At 35.1% G+C, this 25542-nt stretch overlaps 1 protein-coding gene across 1 annotated transcript in view; it reads left to right on the top strand.

The window, feature by feature from the left end:
* Positions 1 to 25542, top strand: part of LOC128683416 (protein tiptop-like) — a 274085-nt gene that overhangs the window by 13040 nt on the left and 235503 nt on the right. The window contains exon 2 of the mRNA XM_053769044.1: positions 12741 to 12783. The gene's annotated coding sequence lies outside the window, so the exon portion shown is untranslated. The remainder of the gene's footprint in view (positions 1 to 12740; positions 12784 to 25542) is intronic.

Here is a 25542-nt window from a genome sequence, read left to right on the forward strand (position 1 = left end):
ATCCGTCAGAGATTCCGTCATGTTCAGTAAATAACATTTTCATAAAGCACAAGTATTCATAGAATGTGCAAGCTGCTTATTGTCTCGCGATTATAAAAGTCAATCAAGGGAAAAGGCTATAACTGGAGATTCTTCTCGTAGACGATGGGCTAGCTACTGTCACTGTTCAATATCAATTCCACCGATAAGCCCTCCATACCACTAAACGTGCCCTTCGAGTTTTCCAAATTTGACTCTGTCTACACCATAAAAAAAAAAGACTGGAAGTTGTATTTGCACAAATAATTATGAAAAATTTGAAGAAGAGCTAAGATTAATTTGTTTACCTTAATAAATAAGGTATACACAACAGGTAACAATCAATTTAAACATATATATATAACAAAAGTTATAAGCCAGACTGTGACCTAAAAACGTGTACCTACAATATGAGAAATATATGAAAATATAGTTCCACAAAGTAACAAAGTGCTAAGCAATTTTCTTTTTACCTACAATACCTATTTTTAATTATAACCATTGTAAAAATAGAAAATAAATTGGTAAAACACAATATATCAATGTGACTGTAACAATAACGTGTACGGAAGCCTCAGTGCCAAACTACGGTTCGCGCTTAACCGGTTTTTTTTATAAAACAACGCCTAGTTCTCAGGGACAAGTGTGTTGACCTATTGTTACCGCTGTTGAAGGCATTTCACACCTTCGCAGTAACTTAATTGTCTGAGAAATGTTTAGAAATCAATCATCTTATGCTAATGCTACACCGATTTATATATTTTTTTGGGATGTCATTTATGGGATCCAACTTATCTGGGATTCAATGCAGGCAAGTGTTCCTTGTCTTTTAAATTATATAGTTTGTGTACAAACATTTGATCACTACTTAGGGAAGCTTCCTTGTTATAAGAATTTTGGATCTTTTCCTCGGTCCTGTTTAAATGAATACGGAATATCAAGATATTACTACGTGACCTTGTAATGTACTACACTTGAAAATCATCATCCGCCTACCTTTATACAACTTTATGTGGGGTCGGTACTGCATGTCAGTCTCTTCAACTACTCCCTGTCTGATGTTAACCGATCTGTTACTTCTCTTTTAGCAATATCCTGCCTAAACTGCATCCATCTCCTATTGCCTACTTCATTTTCGCTTGAAAATATAGAAGCTGTAATTGTATTTTTTCTGTATTCAGCCGATGTGAACATTTTATGCCAAAATATTTTACAGAAAACTCGTCAGCTGCCCGTGAACAAACTGTATAGCTAATATCCCGGGTTTGAAGCGGATGGACAGCGAAATTAACTATTTTCGATGGACAACGCATTTTCAATAGCGGCGCATCGAGGCCCTTACTACGGACATTTTGGGGAGATTAATTCACAAATTTTTCCTCGTGAACCAACTGGTGTGCCACAACTAATTGTGCCATCCCCGATTCACTGCCTATAATTTTGATAATATCCTCTATACATCATCATCATCTCAGTCACAAGAAGTTGAGCCTTTTCAACAGATTTCCAGACATAGACTTATTGGAAGGGGTCTGTGTCGATTGTATTTTTGAGATTTAGGTTTCATTGTGTCCTATTTGGTGTGTATCTACTTCACTTGCCGGTTCCTATTCCGCGTTAAGTTTTATTATATTTAGTCTTATCAATGTCCCTAATTATCTAGCGAATTCGTTTTTTATCGATTAATTTGACGACATTCCTAACAAAAAATTATTATCACAATTTTCCGGAACAATTTCTCCATTCCGATGGCGGGAATACCAATGGTACCATATTTTAGCTTGCGTTATTTTACTAAATAATATATGCCGTCAATCAAGCGGCTAAAGCGATGGAATAGACGTGGAAAATAGTTGCGAAGTTTTCAATTACAACTGCTTTGCTTTGTTTTAGTTACTATTGGTTTATATTCTGAACGTCAATCAGTTAGATTATCAACACAAGCTACATCCAATTTAATTTTGATTACAGGTGATTGATCTTCTTATTAACCAAGTGTAAACTGGTCACCTTAATGGTTTAGTTCTAAGATTTGTTTCAGATGAACTTCATCCGTCCAAGTGTCGATCGAAGTGATTGATCATCTCACACCTAGCCATGTGCAACCAGTTTCCGTCGTAAGATCAGTTAGATTTGTCAAATAAATGAGCATCAGTATAAACTCTTTATTTTTATGTGTGGGATCTAAATCTAAGGTTCAATAATAATAATATTTTTTCAACACACCCTTGGAGCCTGTAATGTCGAAATTGACTTCAAATCTACATGCTGTGCCCATTCTACTTTCGTCCAAAGGAAATTTCGCAACAAAGAGTTGCGGTCCCTAGTTCCGTTCTGCAGACAAATACCTGACTCTAAGGACCAAGGATACACTATCACTAGCGTATCACTCACCACCAACCATCAGACAGATTAAACTAAAACCGCCAATAAATCCAGCGTCGACGTGGATTAGTTGCGCGTGCGCCGGTTTCGAACAGGCTACCTATTAGCAGCCACACGTTTGTCAACATCAACCGCCGGGGTGATTTCATTTATCATACACTCGAAGTGCATTAATCTGGTGGCGAAATGGAAGATGCTTTGACCTTTGGTTTCCTTAAGATGTGAATAAATTAAACGGTCATACTGGTGGTCTATATATTGCAAAGTTTTATTTCGTTTCAACTATGTTGGAAATTGACTGTGAACCTTGCAAATTAAAAATTGGCTTGCGCAAACATGTAGAGGAAATTGGATGATTATGACAAAGAGCTGATCTGACTGTTGGAGGTCTGTAAAAACATAAAATGTCAATTCATTTGTTCTATTAGGGTTGCTGATCCAACATAATTATGAAACAGTTCCTTCTCAATAAACAATTATAATGATACTTCTTTCTTATAGTATCTCTCTCTCCCTCATTGCTTTTCCCAGTTGCTACTACTGCCATAAGTAGCATAGGGTCGGTCTTCTCTCCTACTTTTTCTCCTTCACTTCGCACAGTTTTCGTCACATCATTAGCATTCCTATCATCTTTGACGATATCGAGCCAGCACTTCTTGGATTTGCCCTTTCTGCCAGGACCAGACGGAAGCGGCATAGCCAAACATGTGTTCCCACATAATATTCTGGTTTTGCGTTAATACAGATTATTTCTTAGAATGATAATTTCTGTATTTAGTCTACAGTGAATAAGCATATAAGTCGATCTAACAAAAAAATCTGAACTAGGTTAATAACTTAAATCTTAATTAGTAAATTGTCTTAACTCATTTATATACTCATGTCATATAGCAAAAGCAAACTAATTATATATTAGTTAATCTAAATGATCTGCTTCCATCAGCTCGTTCGCCATCTGCCTCAGCGCTGCCATTTAACAATTTAAGGCCATGTCATAAAGATTGGGCCCGATAGCGCGCCTACATATTCACCTTGATTTTTTACCGATCAGTATTTAACTGCCGGCTGGCCAATGGGAAGGGACGTAAGTGATTGAAGTTGACAATTTATTGGCTGATACGCGAGGTTTGTCGGCTTTTTACTTAAAAGAACAGGGGAGTTCATATTTTGAAGGGAATTTTATTTAGATTGGTTTTCACGTTGTTCATGTGATACATCTGTTTCTATCTTTTCAGCGATGGTTACTTAATTTAATGGCTCGATCTTTGAGCTAGGTTTAAAGATTTATGAATGAGTTTTAACTGAGCTTATAGTATTTTGGATATTGTCATTAGACATCAGTAATTGACTTCCGATTGCAATAAACACAATTGCAGTGTGTCATAATAAAAAAATATAATTTTATAGCTCATGAAATATAATTATAATACTACATTTTTTGTAGTTTTGCACTCTTAAAAGCACAACACATGTAACAATACAAAACAAGTATCTATTACAACATAGTACTCGAGCGAGGGTTGCTCCCGGCGGTGACTCAGCGCATTCCGTGGCGCCCGTACACGGTACCGACAGATCGCGATGAGTTGTGCGACAGATTGCATGATGGCGGCCTTTTATTGACTATACTTATATTATGTTAAATTATGTATTTTGCCATATTTGTCATTATGGCCCCGTCTATTACCTTTGATAGATAAGAAATGCAACAATCAAAGTTGACACCATAACAATTGATTTGATTGTATTTGAAGAAAAGTCTGCATCGAAGTTATGTCCTTGCTCCTTCTTCGCAGAAGTTTTTGAATAAGAGATATAATATATTTTATCTTAAGTTTTATATGTGATAATAACAAAGTCTGACCCTATGTCTATCTTGACGCCATCAAACCAGCACTTCTTGGGTTTGCCCCTTCTGACGGGATCAGGAAGCGGTATTAATCAGACATTTAATTTATAGCCAGTAAATTACAGAAAAAACACTTAGGTTGTTACGACTGTTGATCATAGTTTTTGGTTAAGTAATTATATGCATTCTTGTTAGGTATTCTTGAAGTTATCTTTGAAAACTCAAAAATTTAAATGGCGCTGATAAAAAACTAAACGCTATGTTTGTAAGATCTTTTCTAATAAAGCAAAGGCATCTCAAAAACACCTTTCATCTTGAAAAAAAGCCGTGACGTGTCGAAAAATCGTCAGCTCAATGGAGAATGGATGGAACGGATCAGTTCGCGAACAAACAACATCATTTGTTACAGCTTTCATCTGATGAAAGGTCGCGTTTATAAAATCGCACTCTATGCCTTTTTGTCGATCATCGTCACTTAGTCCCGGAGGGTGACCATTGTTTTGGAGAAGCGCGGATTTATATGGATAATCTTGAAAGTGTTTTAGTTTTTAAGTCTATATGTATTATCTGGTCGTTAATGTCAATTGTTTTATAATATTGTAAAAAATTGCGTACACATAGAAAATAGTATATTCGTTAATACATTAGCTTTTTGTTACAAAATGTACATTTATATACATTTGTTGATCTGACAACAAAAATGCAATTAGCGAAAATCTGCAAGCATATATGTAAATTTTCAGATAACGCTTTTTAATTTTAATAATAAAAATGACAACAGAGCTATTGAAACCAAATCATGTTCCTAATTCAATAAGCTTATTCAAGTTTCTTTATACTGTGCCAGTTGCTACGATAAATTACGATAAATGAATGTAGATTGATAAATTTATCAACTTTAGTTGATAAATTTATCAATCTACATTTAATCTATACTTAAAACTATAGCAACAAATGTCACAGCTTTTCCAAAAATCTTTATGTAGTAACTAAAAACAAATGGCATCACTTAGGGAGATAAGAAAGGTAAATGATAACTCTCTCAATAGGGGTTTTGGGAAGTAAAAATATCCCTTTAATGTACTGTAGCATGGTCACTGCAATATTCAACAGGGTCGACCTAAGGACGCCGGCCGCTCGTCGGCCGCCGCTCCCGATGTGAGTTCATTTAGTTGTCTATATATTGCCTGTGTTTTCTTGCTTTTGTTACTTTCTATTACAAGATACAATAAAAAAATTTAGAAAAGATTGTACTAAAAATGTGGGTTAATCATTAGTGCAATAGAACATTATACGATAAAAATATTGTAAAAAAAACAACGATAAAAATATTTTAAAAAAAATTTTCTGTGTATCTGTTGTCTTAGTGTAATTTAAGACATAGTGTCATAGGGATCATGTATTGCACAAAGTCTCATTTTTCTCTAGGACTGTTTCCGAAAAAAATTTATGCTACTTAGTTAATTTCCTAATAGGAAAATAAAATAAAAAATGATTTGGCATTTGAGTCAGTCTCAACAGATTGCGCCATCAAAGTCCTTAGGGTGAGTTGGCAATTCATTTTCGACCGTACTATGCGACAGTTGACTGCGTCACACTGCAAGAGGATTCCATAGGATCTCGATTCGACTTTTATTAACCGCTACCGAGTTTTTGATATAAAAAACAATCATTCGTTTATCGGATTGCACTAGGTATTTTAAGCAAACGAAAAGACAAAATTGTGTTAAAAATCTCACTGTTTTCTATCTACAGCCACACAGACAACCAAACGAGCTTCCAATGGAGTCCTTGCGAATTTACCCGACCCGCCATCTGGTGGCGGCCGTGAGAAATATAAAAATGATGAGTCAGCCCTCGCTCTCGAAGGTGATAGGGTGATTGTGATGGATTGTCAAGTCAACGCGATTTCGTGGGCGATTATTTATTACTTTAAAATAAATCTTGTCTAATGTACATAGTTTCGTTTTGAACCTATTACAGGATAGTTTTTTAAAGGAAATGGTTTGTGCCTTGGAAGATTATGAGAAGGCCTTTATCAAAATTGAGAGGTAATAAGTTAATAAATAATGCTTAGTCTTTTGTTTTTAGTTTGATAACATATTAAAAGAAAACTGTATATTGTGCAATTTATATTTATATTTTTCTGTTAGTATATATTTTACATAGTAAGGTTTAATATAGAACCACAGAAATCAGATATTTTAATCGAAAAATTTTGTAAATAATATTCTTACATACATACAATAATTTCCAAATATTAGATGATACACAGTTATAAAATGCACTAACATTTTATCGGTGAAATAAAAAGACAAAAAAAGATCTGTCTTGACATATAAGTTAAAAAAAAATTAACTCAAAGGCATCGGCAATATGTTTAAAGAATAATGATTGTTATATTCATGACACCATCTCGTCACACGCGTTCTATTCACATCACAAAGCTTGCAATAGTACTCAACACAGACAAATTCTGCAACTCATTTTAAGGGTTCCATTATGAAAATAAAATGATTGTTGATGAAAAAAATTGAATAACATCAATTAAAAGGAGACTGTGCAATGATTGACTGTTCATTAAACTGTCATTGTTGTGTTTAGTAACAATGGCTTACTTATTAAATTGATGTAAACAGGCCTTTTCGTTTCTCAATCTGTAGTAATGACGATTAAGAAAGGTAATGTAATTAATATATGAAAATGCCGTTGGCCTGTTTGGTATTATCAGATATAGTATTTTTTTTGTATAGTCATTGCATTATTTAAATTGAATATTCATTGAATATGTGTAAATAATTCACAATGGTGGTAATTTTGTAAATGCCTTGTGAAGAGACTAACGTTAGTGAAGTGATAACTTATATGTATCTAATATTTTTGTTGCAAAAATTGGGTTTCTATTGTTTACTTGAAACCAAAGCTATCCTCAGACCACAATCTAACTATAATCTTATCTGATTGACTTTGCAATCATATTTGATTTGATCAAAAAAATATGCATAAGTACATAAAACTGAGCCGCCAAATTCCACCATAATGACAAAATAACTCATTTAATTCCACAGAAAAACGGCGAGATTTCTAAGAATCTCTACGTCAAATTGTTATCAGTCCTGTCAGTCATCAGATACAGTAATTAACCTTCCAGTCCCAGCGCTGGGCTTGCCCACCTGGGCTGGACAAACTGCGCAGTCATGACGCGCATCATTCTATCCGCGGACAGCGCTTGTCCGAACGTGACGCCAAACACGAACGGTGGGTTCCTATTGGGACCTATTTGCCCCATTTTAGACTAAACATCTTGTTAACAAGATTTTAACTATCAGATGTATTTGAAGAAAAAAAGTAAGCATACGATATAATTATCACTGACTTTATGACTGATAAGATGGGTAAAATAAAGCTAGATTTGTGAGAAATTGGCGTATTAAAGTACGTCGATCGCTAAATGACGCAAAAATGATTGTAGTCTCCTAGCCTACAATGTACCAGTAAGTTCTGTTCTGTATCTGTTCTTGCTACTCAAATCTTTGGAGGGCTTACACTTTTCTTAGCTCTCGACATATCTGGAGCCCGTAGGCTCAGCTTGGGGATTCCCAAAGTACCAAGCCAAGCTTGTTAGCTACTTACTAGCTCAATGGAATAGAAAACCGCTTTGCTTTTTTTTAAACTTTGATTTTAACTGTCGGTATAAACTAGTAACTACATCCTGTTTAGTTACAATGTAGAGAAACTCAACTTGTGACCTAACTCTTATAATAGAGACGACAAACCATAAAAATCACTCATCAAGTACTTAATTAACACCAAGATAATTAACAATGCTTAAGTCAGAATTTCGAAAAATCCGTGGTAAAATTTTTGATCTCATTTTATAGGTCGTAAATTATAATCGATATATATTTTATGTCTTAAGTTATGGCCTCAAAACGTCATACGGAAGTCATTAAATAGCCGTATTTATTTAAACGTTATATCAAGCCTGAAATCTTAATTAAGCACCTGATTAACCGTGTCGATAACTTTGATTTCCAACGATAACTTCTAAGACCTACTTTTAGAAATGCTATAAAAATAGAGAGTAAGTACTTTTATTGATTGAAACAATAAAATAGACAGTATTCGGTATAAAATTAATTAGGACTGTTATGTTCCACCATCATAAAGTTTTGCTTGAGGAATAAATAACACTTTTATTAAGCGTATAAACTGAATTCGTAGGTGTAATGTACCGGTGGAGTACAAAATATTTTCTTTCTAGATTTATATGTTGTAATACTTAGTCTTAAGCTGTTATGGTGAGAATCTTTTTGCGGTTATGATGAGAAATAAAGAATTATTTTTAACCAGATTTACTAACGTTTCCATTCAATTGATGTCAGAAAATTCTCACGTCTTTTAACCAAATAATGGGCTACACATTTGACGGAATTCAGTTTCATAAATGACAAATAAAATTGAATCTAAAAATGCGTTCAGAATGTAATAATAATTAGGTAATCAAATTGACTAGCTTCAATTCAGAGGTGCCAAACAGAGCCAACCTGCGGCAATGACAGCCGCGCCGACAAAGCGGCCGACAAGCATACAACCGATCACTTCTAATTGTGTGATTTGATACGAAAAGCTTTGTTATCCACAAAGAAATTTATCTTAATCGAGATACACAACAAATTCGTCTTTTGTGCGCGCCGAACGATCATTTCACGATTTTAGGAGGATCTAATTAAATGGAACGGAGTGGAACGGTTCTTTTCAGGGTTCCCTATGCACGTATTTGCATAGGGAACCCTGAACAACGACACAATAAATAATAATATAAAATTTCAGTTATAAATAATATACATGTATTGACGATCAAGTGATGAAAAAATGTGTCCTTATTATGTCTAGTAATTCTTCATTCTTCTAGCAACTTGTAGCAACATATTGAGAGAAAACATATATCTTAATATTGTTAAGCTTAGCTTAATTCTTTAGCTTAATTGTTTCAACTAGAATTTTACAGTTCAATTATTTCATATATTTTCTAATGAAAATATTCCTTTACTTATACATTTTCTCATTAATATTTGATGGCATTCAAACGAAAATAACAATTAAAATTGTTTCATCTTATTTACAAAGTAGCACCTAAACCTTATTCAAGAATGGACTGACAGACAGCGGGAAGCGACTTTGTTTTATAATTATGTAATGATGGTTGAACAGAACTCTTGAAATCCAGTTCCAGCTCACGCTTGGCCGATTTTTTCCGACAAATTCACGTTTCACTAGATAAGCTCCGATTGTTTTTGTGATTAGCCGTGATTGGGTTTCCGCGATATGTACAATAATGAGCAAACAGACGTGACGGGACGTTTTAGAATGTCGTGTTTTTTTACCATTTGTTTTAAAAATTGCAACATTTTTTCAACCATTCTCTTGAAAACAATCACAGACTGAGTACCTACTCGTACCTAACGTAAAATTTGTAATGCCTTTCACTTCAAACGGACTGAAAAAATATTGTTTTACAGAATGGATAACAAACTTGTAATTTTTTTAGTTTTGTTGTGGTTGGCGACCTTGAGATTTTATCCCAACAATATACAATATATAAAATTACATACGTATTATAAAAACAAAACACAATGTATCTATCGTCTTGTTGCGATCGCTCACATTACCCGACTACGCAGAGAGAGTATTCAGATGAAGACATCGCCACACCGCCGCCCGCTGCGCGAACCTCGCCTAACATCTGATAGCGTAACACAGAACGGTTCGCGCGGGTAAATTATATATTTTAACCACAATCTGTCGGCGATCGGTGTATCTGAATTATGCAAAAGAACTGCGTTTAAAAAACTCTTTTAACTTTTTATTTGAAAGTTGCAAATTTTTTGTTAGTGGCCAGTGTTATCTTGTGTTAGTGGCCAATGTTACCTACGTTAAACATACATGGGACGTTATGAATATATTTATATTCATACGTCGTACGTTGCTTAGTTTTGTCACGTTTAGTCTCATATCTTAATAGTTAATAAGTTGTTTTTCTTTATAATTAATATGGATAAGGTTCATTAATGTAAACTTTCTTTGTCAAAGTGTTTTACTGTTCACAGGACACCACTCAACCTGTTGTTCCACACGAAATCGACATTTTAAGATCACCGAGCTAACCTTTACTTTAATTAACGACGTGTCAAATGTACAAGCGGATTAGCCTGATGTGGCATTCAGTTTGGTACTCATCGGCATTCGCGTTGAAACTTTCAAAATATAATTTGTATAATTCACTTCAAACAGGATGGAAATTGAATTTTAGTGACTTTTCAGCTCTTGCGATGTATGTTAAGTTGCTAGGTACTAAATTACGTGTCTGTATATAATTTCAAGCCGTCTTATAAGTGTTCCTTTTGGAATCACTTTACTAATCAACTTCAGCTATCAACAAAAATATAGATGGTCTAGAAGCGCCATGAAGCTCAAAACGGTCCGTAAATCGATCAAAGTTTACAGCGTTTTTACGACCGCTGCCGGCAGATAAAAATTAATTAAATCCGCTGTTTCTGCATTGACTTAACGTTTAATTAGTCAGCGTTCCCGTCCGCGGATGACTTATGGCATATTGGTTGGTTCGATTGCAAGGCCTGGTGTCCACCTGCGGCGAGACGTGGGTGTTGGGCGCGAGAGGTGATTTTCTGGAAGTGTGTCTCCAACTGTACGTTGAGTTTGCGCGGACACAGACGCAATGTGTGAGCAACATTACAACATCTTCAGAGGAAGGCATAGGCATCTCGTTTTGTCCTAGTTTGTACTCTTATTCTAGAAGTTTCTTCGGCTGTTTACGAGATGACGATTAAATTTTTAATTTGATCGAGCTAAACTTTTGGTTCCCTCTCTGCTCAATTAAATCTACAGTTAGAAGATGCTCTGTCACTCTCTTTCCCTTTTTGTGCATATACCTTACTAACTCACCTTTAGATGACCCGATTCTGTGTCTTCTTGGGCGCTAATTGAAGTTGCTTCCAGGGCATAGATGGGTGTAATTCCAGTTATGTTTTATAATCGTCGGATAACGATAGGATAGTTTTTGATAATATTTATTAATCATGTCTTTAATTATTATTATAATTTGTACAACATTTGTTATAGATCAATAACAATTTATTGTGTTCACGTCTTTCGTCTTGAGGAACTGGCCCTAACGTGGCCGCTATCTTTGAGAATAGTATAAACGTCTGCGGATATTTACTGGCCTTTCGTGATGGAGTCCATTAATTTATCGATCGTAACGAGTATTTATGTTATTGTCTTTATGATCTTTGATTATGCCAGTTCTTAACCGACGTCGTATAAGAGTAGTTATGGATTCATCTGTTATATTACTGGGGCATTCTTCGTTACTGCACTCCTAGGGTCGTGCTTATTATTATCATTGATGTTTTCATTACCTTCTAAAATTTAAGTATTTCGTTTTACAATCTCATAAGTACTTTTATGGTTTTAAATTATTATTATATAGTAACACGTGTGAATAAGATTAATATCTATCCATGAGTTGTTACCCAGTGAACATAAATATATAAAATATATAATAAGTATTTCTTTGATTCTAAAATCAAAGAAATACTCAAAATTTTGATCATATGTTACTTTATGTACACAATCAAATTAGCACAATAGAGTTTATTACAGAGGGCAAATTTTGATGCAAAATGCGACATATAGTTGACCAAATTAAAATATTGCGTTATATTTTCTGCGATAACGTACCAAAATCGATAACCGTAAGATTTATCGAACTCTTAAATTGTACTGTCTACAGCACATCGAACAAACCAAATTCAGTACAAATTCATCTTTATTGCAGGTACAGTATATAGTCGCAAGTTTAAGTTTACGAACTCGATTGTACATTAAAACGCCTGAGGCTATTTACATACTGTTATCATTATAATCTTTATGACAACAATAAAATTAGTCACCATTGACAAACATAACACAAGTTGTTTATTGTTTAGTCGAGTTGGGATTTACTCGAACATTGCGTGATATTGGACGGTAATGGTGAAGAAAATACTACGATGCTGCCTAAGAATCCGATGAAATTTCTCGAATAAGTTTCAACCAAAACATATATGGTTTGTATTAAATTTATTCAAGGGGATCTCTCCAGACAAAACGAAACAAGGAAAATACTTGTACTTTTTTAAATATCTCAATATTTCCAAAACTATGATTGGAATACGTTTTTTCTATATTTTAATGCATAAAAACCAATTCTATTTTAGAATAATGCTAGCGGCCCGAAATAATAAATTAAATCCCCGAACCTTCCTCAGGAATCACTATATCTATTGGTGAAAACCGCATGAAAATCCGTGCAATAGTTTTGGAGTTCATCGCGAACAGACAGACGCGATAGAGGACTTTGTTTATAAATATGTAAGGGTATTTTTCAAAATGTGTGTACTTAAATTTGTATTCTTTGTTTCAGATTCCAATGCTGTGACCGTTGAGAAAGAAGAGGACAGACCAATGTAAGTTTTATAATAACAGTAGTCATATCAAATTGGTAATAAATATGTGTAACTCACTACATACTAGTGCAATTTTTAAAAATATAGTTCCTCAAAATATAAACTGTATCAAATAAATAAATGTCAACAATGAGAGTTCTCAGAAGCGCACGCGCAGCCGCGTCCTCACTCCACGTCAAACGGCACACGAAGATAGACCTGTCCTGTCTGTCACGCAACTACTAATATGAAACAGTATCTATCCTAGATTCGAAATTAGACTTGATAAATGTTCATACTTTGTAATGTACCTGTATTTGTGATTATACGAGGGTAAATCAAAAAGTTCTTAGAATCACTATAAAAAAACCAGGAGATGTGTACAAAAATATTTTATTTTTCAACGTAATCTCCTTCTAATTCAATACATTTAGTATACCGCTTCTCTAACTTTCTAATTCCTTCCAAAAAAAAATCATTTTCTTGACTCTCAAAAAAGTCGTCTACGGCAGCCATAACTGCGTCGTCATCACTATATTTAGTTCCACGGATGTGCTCCTTTAATTTTGGAAATAGGTGAAAGTCACTAGGGGCTAAGTCCGGAGAATATGGTGGGTGATCAAGAAGATCGAAGCCAGCACTGCGGATTGCCGTGAGCGCAACTTCGGACCGATGCGCAGGAGCGTTATCGTGAAGAAACAACACGCCCAATGACAGTTTTCCTCGCCGTTTTTCCTTTATATTTTCACGCACTTTTGGAAATAAATTAGCATAGTAGGATCCAGTAATGGTCTGTCCTTTCGGCATGTAATCGATAAAAAGGATTCCTTCATTATCCCAGAACACAGAGGCCATAACTTTGCCGGCGGTAGGAGCAACGCGAAATTTCTTCATTGGTGGCGATGATGGCCGTTTCCAAGACATGCTTTGTCTTTTAGTTTCGGGATCAAAATGGTGGACCCATGTTTCATCCATGGTAACAACACGATGGCAAAATTCATCCGGATCGGACTGTAATATTTCAAGATTGCGCTTTGAAATTTCCAAACGACGTTTTTTGTTTTCTTCTGTTAACATTCGTGGTACCCATCTTGCCGACACTTTTCTGAACCCCAAGGAATCTGTTAAAATGGATTGGATGCTTCCAAATGAAATCTTTAGGACCTCGGCTAAATGTTTTATAGTTATTCTTCTGTCTTCCAGAACTAACTTCTCGACCTTTTTGATATTTTCTTCTGTGATGGAGGTTGACGGCCGCCCGGAACGCAGATCATCTTCACAAGTTGATCTACCCCTTTTAAATTCCGAAACCCAGTAAGCTACTGTAGAATAGGGTAAAGCATTATCCCCTAATGTCTCCTGAATATCCAAAAAAATTTCCTTAGTGGACATTTTTTTTAGGCACAGATACTTTATCACCGCACGTAATTCGTTTTTTTCCATATTTCAATACGTTGGAATACCCTTGGCACTTAATAATTTATTGCTTGTAAACGATACGACCGAATCGATTGTAACTGAGCATAAACATTATACGATAATCACTCTTTAAAAATAATAATAAACTACCCACAAAAAAAATATATCAATATGTCATTCTAAGAACTTTTTGATTTACCCTCGTATATTAATGATATATCTGAACCGAGAGGTCCCGGGTTCGATCCCCGGTCGGGTCATGATTGAAAATTATCTTTTTCTGATTGGCCGGGGTCTTGGATTTTTATCTACATATGTATTTATTATGAAATATAGTATCGTTGAGTTAGTATCCCATAATACAAGTCTCGAATTTACTTTGGGGCTAGCTCAATCTGTGTGATTTGTCCCAATATATTTGTTTATTTATTTATCTATTTTAGGAGGCAAATAATTTAAAGACTCATATTCGAATCCTACACGTGCCACATGAGTTTGTTACCAATTTGACTCATGTAAAGTATTTTTCACCACCACTTGCTTCCGGTGAAGGAAAACATCCTGAAAAAAGCTAACTGTGGTGGATTATCAAATTGTGTGTGAAATGTATAATGAAATAGTGCCAAAAATGTCGTTACGTATGTTTCATGACCACGACCCTTAGCCATAAGGAATACGACTATGAAGAAGAGCTAATAATTGTTATAATATTTCTATATCTTATTTACTATAATTATGTATTTTTATTTCCGTTATTTTATACTTCTTACTAAATAAAAGCTTGTAAAACAGATGGTGAAGGAAAACATCGTGAGGAGACCTGCACACTGGTTGATTCTTATTAACTTGTGTGTGAAATGGAGAAGGCAATGGAATCACTCCATTAATCCAAGAAAGTTGTTGTGTGTGTTTATGTAATAACTACGACCCTCAGCCATGAGGAATACGACTATGAAGAAGAAAACAGATGGAAATTATCAAAATAGTCAAAGGCGTTCGTTAGTTCTGTGTTCCATACAGCTTTCTAATAGTATAGACGTTGCAATAAATTTCAGTAGATTGATTTGCCGATCGTACATTTCATTTCAAGTTGAATTCATCATTCAATCACTCTCAATGTTCCTTCTCTTTCTTGAGCTGTTTCTGCAATTAATTGATGGATGTGATTTTCATTGACTATCTCGTGGTCATTAGACTGTCGTCGGTTTTGATTTGTCTGACTGTAACAATGATGGGGAATATTATCGTAACTATCTGTGCTTGTCTGTTTTTTTTTATTTACTTATAGAAGCTTGCAACTTATAGAAGCGAAATAAAGATAGGTACATTGGCATTTTCACTGTTTATTGTACACCTAATTCACCAAAAATTACCTCAATACAACGTTCCGTTTTAACGTGAAACAAGAAGAAATATACTTGCTAATTTATAATATTGTACAGAAGTAATGTATGTATCATCTTGTTGTTAAAAACGTGAAGTAATAGGTATGCCGTTCAGCCTACCAAGAATCGCACCTAACACCATTCCATTTAGAGCACCATTCGATAAATTTCAGGTTTGACTCAAAGAATAACTAAAAAAATACCATAGCATTAGATAACAGACAAGGTCAAGTGAATCAACAATACTACCAACACAATTTATTTCGGTCCCAATGTTCGTGTAAGCCAGTATAGTGATGTCGAACACTGACGGACGACCGACCACCGCCATCAATTATTACTGAGGATGAGACAACAGCTGCTCGCCATTAGCACACCGAATATGGAGACTCCGTGAATAGCTCGTAAGATGTCAATTGCTGCCATGGTTTAGGCATTCGTATTATGATTTGGTAATTTATTTCCTTCTTATAGTCGTGGCTGCAGATCGAGGCAATTGCGTGCCATGAAAAACACACAACGATTTTCTTTGCAATATTCATGGAGTGTTTTGCCACCATTTTAAATCATGCTGACATATCATTTACTAGAGTGAGAGGTTTCCTCGCAATGTTTTCCTTCATCGGAATCAAGTGGTCGATGAACACTACCATTTATGAGTCAGATTGGTGTACAACTCGTGTATCACGAGTAGGATTTGAACCTGGGATCTTTAGAGAAAGACTTGAAACTGTCCGTGATATGAAGACTTTACTATATGATGTATTTTATTTATTAGGTTTAAAGTTTATATGAATGCCGCAATGAAACACAGTGACCTAAATTCATGATGCTTAATTTTAGGTGTTTCGGCTTTAATTGGCACAAACAGACAGTCTGACGGGGTATTCTTGTCTCTGTTTAGATTTAGACGGACTCGTCGCAACGGGTCGATGAAATAAACTAAGTTTAGGTTAAAGAAATCTGCCATTTTCACTTCACACACAGTCATGTTGAATGTAATCGTGCAAGTTAAACTTTATGTTGCAATCTGATGAACGAAAGCAGTCATGGACTGACATATTGTTTAGATTATTTATTTACAAGTCAAGTAACTCAAGGATAAACACATTTCTAATTGATGTCAGAAATACTCAAAAATTATACTGCCTAACTCCATAACGCGGGTGAAAAAGAAGAAACTTCATCACAGCCTTTGCCATGATAACTTTTATTTAATCGTGTTGAGTATTGTATGTGGATTTGCTTCTTCTTAAGAGTTATGATCTTGCTAGTGGAGTGTTCGCCACACCTCTCCATCCTCGGCTTTTCTTTTAAGGTCTCGAAGTGGACGAATTCACGTTATTTATCTATATTATTATTTTGTTGTCAAGAACTATCTAAAAACGGCTGAGCCATTTTTGGAGATAGATTTATTTTGATTTTTATTCTTTTTAGGTAATACTGTCTGTACTGTGTACATTGTGGACGTAGCGTATTTAATTCTTTCGACTTTATTATGTGACTTAGCTAAGAAATGAAGTAAATAATATCACTACGACATCAACTAGCCAGACCTGAACAGTACAGTCGACTGTATTATCACAAGACCCTACATCCAACTATATGCGGCGTTTATAGCTGCGCAATTGTAACTTTTGCTTAGTTTCTTGTGTTTTCGACTGTACAGCTATTTGTAGCATCATGTATCTTTGATTTACGACATACAAAAGTCATACAACAATTACATGCTACGTTCCCGACTTTGCTCGTCTCATTTGATTCACGCGAACCAACGAATACCCATAACAACTGGATTTAAATCAATCTAAACTGAACTTTGACGTTTAAATTTTAAGATCTAATTTCGCGAATAGACTTAGTACCGAATTGTGGACGCCAATTGTCTTTTGTTAAGATTAAATTGATTTATAAGACAGCTTTCTGTCTGTCAGAGTTCTTGGTACTCGTAAACTGAACGTTCGTGATCGTTCGCGAACGGCTTTTGATGTGATGTTAAATCAGTCTTGATTTAGTATTAGGAAGAGTTCCCATATCTATTATTGAATGCTAGCTATGACCCGGGTTTCGCTCTCACGGGAATATCAGTATAAAAAATACTCAAGGATAATGTTGCTTTCTACTGGTGAAAGAATTTTTGAAATTCATCGAGCAGTTTAGAAAAGAAAACACTAAAAATGGGTTGCACCTGTCAACTTTGTCGTTAACTTTAACAAAATACGCCATTTTGTCTAAACGTCGGTGGTAGCGCAGATAAAGATTCAATTAAGTAGTCATTGGCTTCTTGTGAAGCTCTGTCTACCCTGAAGACCACTGTATATACATATATCTAATAGAACATCGTCGTGTCCCTTGTAACATGTCCTGTGATCGAACTTCCGAATGGCACCATCCATTATTCCGGGGCTCGGAATAGGTCTTGATTGGTACAACTGGATTTATGATTGGATCCTGAAGGAAGATCTACCTCCCTGTCACTGCAGCTTCCAAAGCGTTAAAGACTTAAAGATTTTCCTTTAAAGAAATACCAACGATTAAGTAGGTAGGTCGAGATGCTTAGATGTGCCTAACAAAATAAATACATAAAAGTATAGCGAGTGTATTCTCAAAGAGGGTTTACATCAGGTAGACCAATCATTAAACCACAGCTAAAAAAAAAAGAAATTTTTACACATCACATAATGAAAACCTGAAGAAGTTCAAAACTATACTTCAAGATAAAAATCGACGAGAACACCTTCTACGGATGCCGAAGTGGCAAAGACCGTGCGAAGGCAGTGGAGAAAAAAAGAGTGCGAAGTAAGTGGACCCTGAGCCACGACGCTCTATGACTGGGAAGAAACCAGAAAAGCATTATAGTAAGACAAAGACAGAAAGCAATTTGATATTTATCCGCAAATCCCAAACAGATCTCGTTTAGCTACAAAGGCCCAATTTCCAGAGGTCATTTGGTGGAAATTAAAATCCTCCATTGTGGCGCGACAAAGAAAGCTTAATCGGCGATAGGTATACGCAGATCCGAAGCCCGCCCATTGTGCCATTGTCCGAGTGATGTAAACGCAGGAACTCATTATTGGCAGATCCACTCAGTTTTCTGGGGGCTACGCACTGGCTGGAGACAACGCGGCGGTTGAACGCTCGAAGAAATATAATTTAGCCTGTTATTTTAAGAAAGCAAGCTCAAATCCAACTAATTTTATAAATGCGAAAGTTTGTGAGGATGTGTGTATGTTTACTACTCTTTCACGCAAAATCTATTGGACGGATTATTGTTTTATTCATTATTAATGAAATTTGATACACGGGTAGAATATAACCTGGAATAGGGTACTTTTTGTCCCGAAATTCCCACGGGAGCGAAGCCCCGGGGCGCAGCTAGTATACAAATATTTATATCACACAGATTCTATTACTATTTCTTTAATTGAATTTGTTCTTTGTGGAAAATATAAGTTTTAATTTGACCCTTCTTTTTTATTAAAAAAAATACTTCTTTGATGCCATAGGGAAAAGACACGCCTGTCATTTTTATCTTCAAAAATAAACTTTACACTGTCTAAAAAGTATGTATTTTACTTAACCTACCCAGTTTAGTTAATAAAAATGTCAGATGAATAATTTCTTCGTATGAAGGCAGGATTTTGTTTTTACGACAGAAAAGTTCGTTACTCAATGAATTAAATTAAATTTATTTACGACTAATATGGAAACATCCGGACGATTTCGTGTTATATTTTTTAATGCTAAAATTAATTTCTCCGCCGGTATTTGAAAAATCACCAGCGTTTTTTGCGTGCAGTGCGTAAGGAAGACATCTCGCGCGTCTCAAACATCGATGATCAGATAATGAGACGAGTCCGATCGTTTGTTTGTTTGTCTATTGAAATCTGATGTTCCTGTTGTATTGGACCGCTTTTTGTTATTAGCTCAAGTCATTTCTCATTTTAAAACTACTTAAAAATTATAGGTTCTCTATTTTTTATGAATAAGATTTTTCTTTGTTTTATTTTGGCCTGCTTTAATATGTGCATGTTTTTTGAGCAGTTCAATTGTCCCTGAACTCTCATATTGGACATGATATAGGTAAGTATTTACTTTTGCCATCCAACAGTTAAAATTTCTTCATCATGATCTGATATTTGAATGATCCGGCGGCTGGGAAACGTGGATGAATTGATGAATCAGGTGAAAAGTCCATGACGCATAAAGCACGCAATACAGCGCGTGAAGAAAGAAAGTTTAGATACTTCTTATTAAGATGCACGGAGGAAGCTCCAGATTTTATATTTTAGTCGATCGACCATTACAAAGTGATAATATTTCTTCATTCAATTCAATTGTAGAAAATTCGCATTGTTTATTTATTCATAAAATACAGACAATACGTCCAGCAATGATTTTTCGTTGTAATAAATTTTCGCATATTTCGTGACAAATCCGTCTGTGTTAATTTTTCAATGCTCAATTATCAGTCGTAAACCACGCGCCGTTAACTCTAACATCAAATGGCCAGTCATTACTTAACTTTTTGTTAATGTTATGTTCAATTCAAATATTTTTATTCATGGAAAATTGACAAGACAATTAGTGTAATTAAACTGAGTTTACTGAATGAAAGAACATTTCGATAAATATAATTAAATATTTTTACGAAAATTCGACACAAAAACTATTTGTTAGATTTGACTAGGGGTGGATTGCACCATAAACTTTGACGTTAGAAAAACGCAAAGTACGCCCTTTTGTCTAAACGTGAGCGGCGTCGGTGCAACGAAGCCTAGGACTTAAGGACCCAGGTGTATGTAAGTTACAATGCTGTGTTGTCATTAGTCAATAATACATCATTTGTCTGATATCTGATGCCGGATATGCATATCCCGAAACAGTTCGCCGAACTTTGGCGGATTCAGCATACATTGCTGGTTTTTTATTGTAAATAGCTCTCATACTAACTACGCAATGTAAATACTCACATAAAATAAAGTACGGTCTGCAACAATTTTTTGTTGATCATAAATATTCATTGTCTCTGTGCAGAAATGTATCAGTTGTATTTTCTTCGAGTATAATCAATTCAATTTGTTGAACGTTGTCATACTTTTTATTACTGAACGCAAAAAAAATCAATAAAAATGGCTCTTTTAAATAAGTGATGAGCTGCAATCTTTTATTACAAAATTCTAACACGCTATATTCAAATGAGTTGTAAACGTGTTGTTAGGCTTTGTCTGCCTCGTTAGAGATGGCAACGTGACATTTTTTTGAATGTGTTATGTGCGCTTATAAAAGGTAATATTTATTACTGCGTTATTTACTCATTTATTTTGTACTGAATATGGAAGCACCAACACAAATTACCCGTTGACATATTGTCACTATATCATCTTGCGTCATAATATTGTACAAAACATTGAAATGGCAACATTGTACAGCCCATCGACCTGTCCAAAATTATACCAAAATCACCGCTATTGCTGTTTAGAAATAGAATTTCATTATGTTAACTTAAGTTGCGTTTCACAGCATTTTTAAAAAGCAAATTCTAGCCAGTGTTTTTTACCGTTAAAAAAATAATGCAACAACTGAGTAAAATAAACACTAGCATGCAGTTTCCTCAGATCTAATATCAGACGTCAGACGTCAACGTCTAATAACGTCGCGACGTCGCACACTGCACCAGACGTTGATTTATAGGAAACTGTGGTAGTTAAGTAAACTAGTCGCGAATAAAACTAGTGACTTGTCGCTTCTGGAGGCGCGGATTTTATAATCTATGGTTTATTTTTTTTTACTAAAATAAAAAATAATGTAAAGGTTTTTAACGAAAAAATGAAAAAGTGCTTACACTTACTTAAGACGAATTAGTTCTATTAAATGATCAAACAATATCGAACCATGCTATGTATTATATACTACTCGGTCCTGTCGAAAATTATAATAAAAAAAAAACAAATTCGTCAGATTTTACAGAGCAATAACAAGGATAAATTCGTCCTCCTAATTTTTAATATATGTATAAGACCTATATTTGTTAATTGACGTCCTTGGAGAAAAGGCTGCGGTGAAGTTTGTTGCGCCGCTTCTTCTTCACCTGCGCTTTGGAAGCCGGCAGTAGACTTAGTTTAAGTAATTTTTTTGACGTCAATAAGTTATGTATACCATCCTAAATTGAATAAAGAATTTTGAATTTTTTTTGAATTTTGATAGTTGAACTATATTCAATCCTTGAAACTTTCACATTATATCTGTTCTATAAATAAAATTGAACATAAATATCATTGTTACCTTTCGATTGTACTACATAAAAATCGTTACAATACACAAAATATCTCTCTTACAAAACTTACAACTTTTCAATAGACTACAAAAAATATCCAACTTCTACCCCTACCGTATTATGAGCAACGAATTAGACATGAGCACAGACTAACACACAAATATAGAGCTACTCAACTCCTCAAATGAACATCATGCAGTAGGCTGCCTCATGTCGTGTCAAACGGCGGATAGTTTAAACAGTTGTTAGCGGCCGAGCGAAGCCACTCAGGTGTGGCACAAGTGAAAAGCCCAAGGGAGTTCATATCAAAATCAAATTGTTTTATCTTGCTGTAAAAGTGGTTGTAAAGTTGGTTGTTTAACTTAGCAAGAGTTACATTCATTTATATTTTTTACAACTAACTTTCATAGTTAAAAGAATTTTCCCTTTAATGCATATCCATAGGACTTGGCATATAATAGAATAGACAAATGTCAATTAAGATATAAACAAAAAACTATCTTCCTTTTTGGCATAGTCTATTTATCTGCGACGGTAAAACGGAGGAATTCGCAATGATTTTAGGTAGGTTGATGTTGTTGACTTCATACTATTACTAGCTTGTGCCCGCAGCTACGCCTGCGTTCACCTTCTTATATATAGAAGGATAGAAAACAACTTAGGATAGAATTTCCAAGAGACTATAGTAAAATACTGACCGCGTCAACAATAAATGAATTAACGCTTTCAGTACTATGTTTACCTAAGTCATCTCCTCATATTACCTTCGACTTGTCACTTTATCAAAAACAAGAGTGTGAAATAAGATAATTTGAATCGCCACCGATTATTCTCTACACCATCCCGGTAGTAAACAACTGTCCACCTACCAGATTGTTGCAGTGTACACGGGCCAGCTATTTGTTGAGATGCGGTACGCCCACAACACTTTTATGGTTCACTATATGTTATGTATGCCCGATAAGTGCCAATTACAATATTTGTTTTAGAGATATTTTGTAGATTAGTTGTTTGTTTTTGCACTTTGTTTTCATATGTCATTGATATGGACAGAAGACTTGTTATATTTTAAAGGCTTCTGGCTTATCGTTCATCACACAATTTTATTATACGACTATCAGAATAAGAATGTCATATTTTGTGGGTTCTTTTTGGGGTTTTGAAATGATAATAACATTAACCGACATGAGAATAACATCAAAGTATACTTCGGAAAGAAATTGGAAAATAATGATGAAATAGGGTAATGTTTAAGCGTGATATTTTCAGTTTATCGAAATCATTTCAAAAAAGTCTGCTGTTAGTTGTAGGCTTTCTACATAGCTGGCCTTATCTGGTTCGAGCCTACCTGCTTCCAGCATCTTCAATCTAACTTAACAATGCTATCAGATCACCAGATCGGTGAATTTCCTACGCTTTGTTATAAATCATAGGGGCTATAGATAAATTAGTATGGTGATCGCGCTAATACTATCCCACTAGATTCCTTATAATATTATAAACGTGAAAGTTTATGAATATTTAATTAGGTCATGTTATTTCCTATGAAAATAGTCTTCCACAAAGGAAAATCGGTATCAATATTTATTTCATTTCTACCATATTTCACGTGCATATTTGTATTTTAATTTCCGAACCAAATAAGCACTTATTGTGATCTATATTATCTTCACGTATCTGCGCTGATAAGATTTACTTTACTGCATCGGATGGAATCTGTGTTTTTTCTTAACAAAATGGCGCCCGCGGTGGTCCTATTAGCATTTAGCAACACGCGATGTCGTAATGGCAAGCATTGGTGTACCCACTGGCATATTAACAGGTTAATGAGAAACACATTTATTGATTGTAAATTTGGATTTGTCTGAAAATAAAGATACCTAGCAACAATCCAATGTCGATAGTTATTTTAAAGTTCATGTCAAATAAAATAAATATATTAGGACAAATCACACACATATTGAGCTAGCCCCAAAGTAAGGTTGAGACTTGTGTTATGGGATACTAACACAACGATACTATATTTTATAACAAATACCAAGATCATTTTCCATCATGACCCGACCGGGGGGATCCGGGACCTCTCGGTTCACGGAGCCACCGAGATCGACAAATGTTCTTATATGTTTTTAGGAATATTAATTTTAATTACAATTCGAACGTATAAGTAGATCCTAATAAAACCATCTAAACTCGACATGACATGGCAGAAACGAAAGATATAACTACTCGGAAACCGCTATTTGCATAACTTCATTTCATTACGTTATCGCGTCTGCCTGTGACTTGCGTTTCGCTTTTGTTTTTATTTTATTTTTTATTTAATTAACGCGCGCGGGTGCCGCTTGGTAATTGGCCAGATAAGTGTGCAGTCTTTCTAATATTTATTTACTTTGCATAAATTTACCTGGGAAAAATAAACAAGTAATTGAGACGGCACAACTTGATTGATTCTTAATATATCTAAGCAACATAATCAAATTCAAATAGATTTTTTTTTATTTGAAGCCCGCGGCTTCGCCTGCGTGTTTTTTTTCTGCGAATGCAGAACAGACATGACGTTCAAACAAACTTCGGGTACACATAGGGTACTTTTTATCCCGAAATTCCCGCGGGAACGAACTTCCCGGGCGCAGCTAGTGTACATGTATGTATATAGATAAATATCCATGCAAGGTCGAACAGTAACCATGATAACTCAAATCTGAAATGAAATTTAAACGTTGACATTTCCGATACTGTCCAGTGTCCCTATCTGATGTTTAGGCATGACAACCGGCTCGTGAGCTTGACATCGGGCTGCACCGAGGACTGAAATGAACTATTTCAAAGCGTCTGTAGATTCTTTATTCATGAGTTCTAAAGCGTTACAAATAGTACTAGCTTTTGAGTGTGTATACGTTTACTCTTATTATCGAAATCTCGGGGTGTAACAACCTAGAAAACTACTTAGAAAACGCATCGAAAGCATCCCCAGCCGGTTATAAAAGCGTAACCAAATCATAAAAATGTTGTGGATGATTTTTACGTGAAATCTGAGCTTCGGGGTGTCACAGCTCCGGATGTAAATGGAAACACGCGAGGATGAAAGAGAAGTGAACCTTAAAAATTTACTATAACACTATTAACTGACCGTTTTGAAAAGGTCTAGATTCGGGCTGGACTTTTTGCGCAACCACGTAACATCGCAGGTGGACCGATGAGATAGCGGCTACAGATGCAATATCTGGAGATCGCTGAAGATTACGGCGTTGAAGGGTTCATATCGTTGAGGTTCAGTTAGTTAAAATTCTATCTAGAAATCAAAGTTTACTCTATTCTAGTTCATCACAGTTATTTTATCTTTGATTCGAGAAGAATACTCGGTATATTTTTGTCAAAAAATAATATCGATAAGTATTTTTTTTGACAAAAGCTTTTTATTGTCCTCTGCTCATATAGCAAATAATAACGTCATTTACATAAAGGGTGAAAAAAAGAATAATAAAGTGGCCAAACACTTTTCCGCGTCTTGTCTCTGCCTTCAGCAACGATCGCTTCTCTTTTGATCAATCTCATGCGTCAAGTAGAGGTACTATGTTATATGAAAAATAAAATATTGTTTACATCTATTTAATATCGTGACAAAGCTCAATTGTATCCAATTGTTAATGAAAAGTCGCTTTCCGTAAAAGAGCACCGGCGGCGACGAAACCTTTT

The sequence above is a fragment of the Plodia interpunctella genome, chromosome 3 (genome assembly GCF_027563975.2).
Source record: "Plodia interpunctella isolate USDA-ARS_2022_Savannah chromosome 3, ilPloInte3.2, whole genome shotgun sequence".
In the NCBI taxonomy this organism is placed as follows: domain Eukaryota; kingdom Metazoa; phylum Arthropoda; class Insecta; order Lepidoptera; family Pyralidae; genus Plodia; species Plodia interpunctella.